Genomic DNA, 7,617 nt, shown 5'->3' with positions numbered 1-7,617 from the left:
CGACTTTACTTTCAAGTGCACTTTCCATGCAAAGTGGAATTTCCTTTAGTAAATAACCCCCACTGTATGCTTCTTGAAATAAGGCCAGAGATCTTGTGGCTGTGCATAAAACTCTGTTTGTGCATAGGATTCTGCTGGTATCCATTACACTACAGCTTTAGTGCACATTACCAATCTCTGCCCCGCAGTCGCACAAAGGACATGCATATGTGTGGCTGCAGGGCGGGAATGCCTTGGCCCATTATAATTGGCAATGTGCACTGAAATCTTTCTGGCGGGATAGCTCAGGTGGGTTCAGATTAGGATCTGAATGCACCCGGGCTCATCCCTGTTCATTATATGTCATAGTTTTTTAACACATATATAATTTGCTATGTATGATGGATAGCTACTGCTCCAGTTGACCCTAACCGGCTTGCTCCTGATGACCCCTGCTATTTGCCTGCATCTGAGCCTGTTTGACTACGTTCCCGCCTGCTCCTTCTGCTACCTCGCTGCCAGCCTGCTTCCGAACCTGCCTGCACCTGACCCTGCTCCAGTGTTCACCTGCTTGGACTTGTTTGCCAATGCTTCCAGTCCATCTGCCTGCACCTGCCTGAACTTCAGCTTCCTGCCTGACAGCTGTTCCTGAGTCCATTCCAGTTCCTGCTGCAGTTCCGGTCCAGGCACTCATGCTACTCTGCACTCCTGCGCCTCCTGTCTGCTCTATCAGGGGCCTCAAGTCAGAGGTGTAAGAGAGGCCTCCCTCTGCATACCAGACTCACCCACCAGGTACGTGACATTAGGATCTGACACTGCTTCCTAAGCAGCAGTGTTGCCAACCACCAAATTTATGTCTGGTTTGTAAAAAAACTGTGCTTTTTTCATGTCCGTAAATGTCTGTAGATGGGAGAAAAGTGTCCAAAGAAAAAATGCTTTGCTCTCCCGCCAGCTGGTCACTCGCACCTGGCACTAAGGGGGCACTCTGTCTGGAGGCACTAAGGGAGCACTCTGTCTGGAGGCACTAAGGGAGCACTCTGTCTGGAGGCACTAAGGGAGCACTCTGTCTGGAGGCACTAAGGGAGCACTTCTGAAACACTGATGTAAGATGGCACTCTGCAGGCACTGATGTAAGATGGCACTCTGGGGGATGTAACAGACCAATGATGTAAGGTGATAATCTTGGGACATAGATGAAAGGGGTACTTTGCGGACTCAGATTTCTAGGGGGAATGCTGGGGACTGATTTGATTGCTGCACTATAAACATGATGTTTTGTTTATTACTTACTCCTGACCCCTGCACTATATTCATCATTCTGTACATGGACCTGACCAAGGTGTTCGTTGTCTCAACAGTTGCTGGTTTTAATAAAGATCTTCTTTAACCACCTCAATACAGGGCACTTACACCCCTTTCCTGCTCAGGCCATTTTTCAGCGCTGTTACACTTTAAATGACAACTGCGCGTTCATGCTACACTGTAACCATGTGAAATTGTTATCATTTTCTTCACACAAATAGAGCTTTCTTTTGGTGGTATTTAATCACTCCTAAAAAGTAAAAAAAGAACAAAAATTTTGGATAAAAAAAATAAACGTTTTTCTTCGTTTCTGTCAGTAAATTTTGTAAATAAGTAATTTTTCTCCTTCACCAATGGGCACTAATGAGGCGGCACTGATAGGCCGCACTGTTGGGCACTGATAAGGTGGCACATATGGACACTGATTAGGTAGTACTGATGCAGAGGCACGAATATGCTGCACTTATAGGCACTGATAGGTGGCACTGATGGGTGGCACTGATGGGCGGCACTGGTGGGCACAGATAGGCGGCACTGATGGGTGGCATTGATGAGCAACAGTAATGGGCATTGATGGGCAGCACTGATAGCCAGCACTCACTGGCATCACTCTTGGCCACTGATTGCTGGCATTTGTGGGCACTGATTGCTGGCACTTGCGGGCACAGATTGCTGTCACAGATTGGCGAAAATTGTGGGCACAGTTTGTTGAAAATTGTGGGCACAGATTGGTGAAAATTGTGGGCACTGGTGGGCAATCATTGCTGGCACTGGTGGGCACTTAATTGCAATCAGGGCACTAATGATCAGTGCCCTGATTACATGCATAGCTGTCCCCTGTGAGGAGATGCTGCTGACCGGCTCTTCTCTCCTCACACTCTGTCAATATGAGGCGAGGAGTGCCAATTACCGGCATCTCTGTGTTTACATGTGACCGCCTGTGATTGGACACAGCCTATCACATGGTTAAATAGCCGCAGCCGTGGATCGGGGTTGCACTGTGTCCTAGCAGCATGGCGCGGACGTGGGCTCCATGCTGCATGCCCCTGGTAACGTGTGAGAGTGGTCGTTCTAGGAGGCCGTCATATGATGTCCACCCAGAACGAGGGCTGCACCACCCAGCCGTCATTTGACGGTGGGTAGGCAGGTGGCAAGTGGTTAAGGTAGGCTCAGCAAGACAAAAAAAATTTTTTTGTATGCATAAAAACATATGTAATGGAAAAGTTGAATTAGAAAAAACAAAAAGAGATCCTTTGTCCTGCAGTTTATTTGTGTCTGTAAGACATTTGTTATCAAATACTTACTGTAATTTTCCTTTCCTGGCTCATCCTCACATCACCTCCTCTGGAGCCCCACATGACCACCTGTTCCAAGCTGAATAAAAACAGCCCCCCCCCCCAACTAAGATGTTCAATAACCTAGCCTGCGACATGCCCCTAAGGAGGGAGTCCTGTGCGGACATGCGGATGGGCCAGGAAAGGAAAATTACGGTGAGTATTTGATAACAATTTTCCGTTTCCCTGGCCCATCTCATGTCAGCACACAATGGGATATACCAAAGCTACTATAGGGCGGAAGAGAACAAATGAAAAGAGACACTGACTATCAAAGAAAATCTCCTAAAGTCAGAAAGAATTGATCTCTTGTCCCAAACTTGCTGGTCACATATTTAGTTTGTAAAGGTTGGATGAAGGCCACACCAGACCTTCAAGCTAGCCCTTACCTATATCTTCCAAGCAATACTGGCATAACTGCCTCAAAGGCTGCCACCCTTCTAGTCAAATAGGCTTGCAATTGTTTCAGAGCATACTTCCTGCATGCCAATCTAATCACCCTGGTAACCCAAGGGTGGAGGACTCTTGATGGCCTGATGGCTACTAAATGAAAAGATTGTACATTTTCCTCTTTTGACCAAGTACACCGTTAGTAACTTGAGCATGTGTAAGAAAATTGAAGTCTTTACTGCTGTGCACTCAGTCACTCTCTGTCAGAAACCATGAAATCAGACCAAGACAGAAGTACAGTTACTGTAAATCACACTTGTTTAATAATAAAAGTAAAAAGAACAAACGTAGTCAAAACATAGCCAAAGTTCAGTAACCGGAACGAATAGTCAGCCAAGCCAGGTATCAAAGTAGTGCAACAGCAAGCAGGATCTAGAGCTAGAAGGGATGTCAGTAAATCCAGTCTTTAAACAGGAACGCAGGAGATTGTGCCACTTGGGGCGTGATAGACATAGCATTCCTATCTCTGGTACAAAAATAAAAGTAAAAAAAAGACACTAAAGGGCCCTTGCAGGAAAGTTTTACAATCTTCAACATCCTTCTGTCTGAAGAAGTTGCTGTCAGGAAAACTAGTTTTACTGTGAGGCAAATGCAAATTAAACCTATTGAAAGAAAGGGTGCTCTCAGGTCCACAGAGGGAACAAGGATTTCCCTCAAGGTCGTATATAGATTGTCATCTGGAAGAAGCATCTGGTCACTGGCTTTTTGCACCCATCTGCAGCCTGTGAAAAGATAAATTACAGATCTGTACCTTAAACGGAGTTGAATGCCAGACCAACCTCTAGCGCTGACTGTAAAATGTCAAGGATACAGTGGTGTGAAAAAGTGTTTGCTCCCTTCCTCATTTCCTGTTCCTTTGCATGTTTGTCACACTTAAGTGTTTCGGAACATCAAACCAATTTAAACAATAGTCAAGGACAACACAAGTAAACACAAAATGCAATTTGTAAATGAAGGTGTTTATTATTAAAGGTGAAAAAAAATCCAAACCATCATGGCCCTGTGTGAAAAAGTGATTGCCCCCTAAACCTAATAACTGGTTGGGCCACCCTTAGCAGCAATAACTGCAACCAAGCGTTTGCGATAACGTGCAATGAGGCTTTTACAGCGTCCTGGAGGAATTTTGGCCCACTCATCTTTGCAGAATTGTCCTAATTCAGTTACATTAGGGGGTTTTCGAGCATGAACGGCCTTTTTAAGGTCATACCACAACATCTCAATAGGATTCAGGTCAGGACTTTGGCTAGGCCACTCCAAAGTCTTCATTTTGTTTTTCTTCAGCCATTCGGTGGTGGACTTGCTGGTGTGTTTAGGATCATTGTCCTGCTGCAGAACCCAAGTTCGTTTCAGCTTGAGTACACGAACAGATGGTCGGACATTCTCCTTCAGGATCTCTTGGTAGACAGCAGAATTCATAGTTCCTTTTATCACGGCAAGTCTTCCAGGTCCTGAAGCAGCAAAACAGCCCCAGACCATCACACTACCACCCCCATATTTTACTGTTGGTATAATGTTCTTTTTATGAAATGCAGTGTTCCTTCTACGCCAGATATACTTGGACACACACCTTCAAAAGAGTTCCACTTTTGTCTCATCGGTCCACAGAATGTTGTCCCAAAAGTCTTGGGGATCATCAAGATGTGTTGTAGAGAAATTGAGACGAGCTTTGATGTTCTTTTTGCTCAGCAGTGGTTTTCTCCTTGGAACTCTGCCATGCAGGCCATTTTTGCCCAGTCTTTTCCTGATGGTAGAGGCATGAACGCTGACCTTAACTGAGGCAAGTGAGGCCTGCAGTTCCTTGGACGTTGTTGTGGGGTCTTTTGTGACCTCTTGGATGAGTCGTCGCTGCGCTCTTGGGGTAATTTTGGGCGGCCGGCCACTCCTGGGAAGGTTCACCACTGTTCCATGTCTTCGCCATTTGTGGATAATGGCTCTCACTGTGGTTCGCTGGATTCCCAAAGTTTTGGAAATGGCTTTATAACCCTTTCCAGACTGATAGATCTCAATTACTTTCTTTCTCAATTGTTCCTGAATTTCTTTGGGTCTCGGCATGATGTGTAGCTTTTAAGGATCTTCTGGTGGACCTTACTGTGTCAAGCAGCTCCTATTTAAGTGATGCCTTGATTGTGAACAGGTGTGGCAATAATCAGGCCTGGGTGTGGCTAGAGAAATTGAACTCAGGTGTGGACAACCACAGTTATAGTATGTTTTAACAAGGGGGGCAATCACTTTTTCACACAGGGCCATGATGGTTTGGATTTTTTTTCACCTTTAATAATAAACACCTTCATTTACAAATTGCATTTTGTGTTTACTTGTGTTGTCCTTGACTATTGTTTAAATTGGTTTGATGTTCCGAAACACTTAAGTGTGACAAACATGCAAAGGAACAGGAAATGAGGAAGGGGGCAAACACTTTTTCACACCACTGTATTCGCAAGAGCAGGGAATGCAGGAGAGAAAGCTTTTGCTGAGCAAACAAAACAGACTTCTTTTATATCCTCTCCTATGTAGCGTTCATGGATGATATTCTGGACACCAAGGTCTGAACAACTTCAGATGAGAATCCCTGCACCTCTAGTGTAGCCTATTCCATAGCCAGGCTATTAAAAGTAGTCTCATTGGATTGGGGTGATGTTACTGACCTTGCCATAAAAGATTTCATCCGACCAGAGACAAAGATGGCACTGTGAACCTATCTTGTATGACAGAGTCTTTGCATTGGTAACCTGTTGCAAATATTAGAAGCTGCATGTTCAGTGAAGTCTCCATGAGAACTTCTGCTGGAATGCCCCATAGGGCCAATATTGATATGAGGCACTTGTTGAAAAAATATTCCACCTAACCGAACCAATAATTGGATTTGCTTCCCTGCAAGAAGACCTTCCTTAACTGACTGCAAGTGATTCTCTGTCTTGTTGTCAACCTTACTCAGGCCTCCTTGAAGATCATGAAAGGCTTGCAATGCTAGAAAAAAACGTCCTTCCTTTCAAGATACATGGGGAGTCTGCGCTTCAATACGCTCCAATGGCCTTGCACTTGTTTCTTAAGATTGTGGACTCCCCAGCCCCAGAGACTGCCATCAAAATCATCCTATCTCCTGAGCTGAGAGGCATGCCTCCGAAAGAAGCACAGTGGCGATGTCCAAAATTCCAGTTCTTGTTGAATTTGTGTAATCACAAAGAGTTTCTGATCCATAGACAGCCCAGCTCATAGATTAAAGAAAGCAAGTTGAAACGCTCTCATGTGCCACCTGGCCCAAAGTACCACCCCTGCCAACAAGATCTTCAAAAAAAAAAGATTTCTGGGGCTGTGCCAATTCTGTAAAAGGCAGACACCTGAACTGGAAGCAACATCTGGCCACCGCAAATCTCACACGCCTCTGGTGCTTGACATTGATCGGTACATGGAAGATGAGTCAGCCAGTTGATTGATACCAACTGGTCCTCCTGCTGAACTGTCTCTGTGACTGTCTGAATGGACTCTATCTTCAACTTCTTATCCCTTCTTATCCCTTGTACACACGGTCAGAAATTCAGACGGAAAATGTCCAAATGGACAGTGTTGTCAGATAATCCGACCGTGTGTAGGCTCCATCAGACTTTTTCAGTCGAAATGTCCGACCAACAAAGTTTGAGAGCTGGATATAAAATTTTCCGACAACATGATCCGATAGGACTTTGTCCGATCGTTTGTAGAGAATTCCGATCACACAAAGTGCCACGCATACTCAAAATCAAATTACGAGACCAAAGCTATTGGCTACTAGCCTGAACGTAGTCCCATCGTAACATACAAACGTCATCACTTCCCAAACGATCGGATTTTCCGACCGTGTGTATGCAACACCAGTTTCGGACAAAATTTGTCGGAAAAAATCTGTTAGATTTTGTTGTCGGAATGTCCGACTGGGTGTAAAAAGGCTTAGTGTGTATGAACACATTCAATTCCTTCAAATTGAAACAGGCCAGAAGGCTCCTGCCTTAAGTACTAGAAAAACTGGGAAGAAAGGCCCCCAGATGATTCTATGTTTCCGGCATCATTGGCATGATGGTCTTTTAGCAGTATAAAAATCTTGCAAACATTTTCTCTTCTGAGATCTGTTGAACATAAATTAAATGAATTCAGGGGTCAACTTTGGAATTCTTTCTTGTACTCCCACCTATCTTCTGGGCCCACTGATCTTTGATGATGGTCATCCAATCCCTCCAGAAGGAGGCTACAATCAACTTCACTTAGGCTCCCTGGCCCCAACTGGAAGAGACTGGTTGGCAGCACCTTTAAAAAGACGTGAATATACAAAGCAAAAAACACATGTAAATAAAGTCCAAATAAACGTGCTGAATGTTCTGATCCGCAATGGGAAAACAACTTTGAAAGTGCAATGGACCACAGACACTCCAGTACTTTTCAGGTGCAGAAACGCCACTCCCACATATGTCCACACTCACCAAATGGCGATGACCCCCAGCTTTGCAGTCTGGGGGTCACTTCAGGCTTATGTGATGGTATCCAGAGAAGCTAAGGAGTGGTGTTGTGCACATCAGATCAA

This window comes from Lithobates pipiens, unplaced genomic scaffold (genome assembly GCF_037356315.1).
Source record: "Lithobates pipiens isolate NorthernLeopardFrog02 unplaced genomic scaffold, aLitPip1_a1.2 Scaffold_16, whole genome shotgun sequence".
Taxonomy (NCBI): Eukaryota; Metazoa; Chordata; class Amphibia; order Anura; family Ranidae; genus Lithobates; species Lithobates pipiens.
This window is presented reverse-complemented; position numbering follows the sequence as displayed.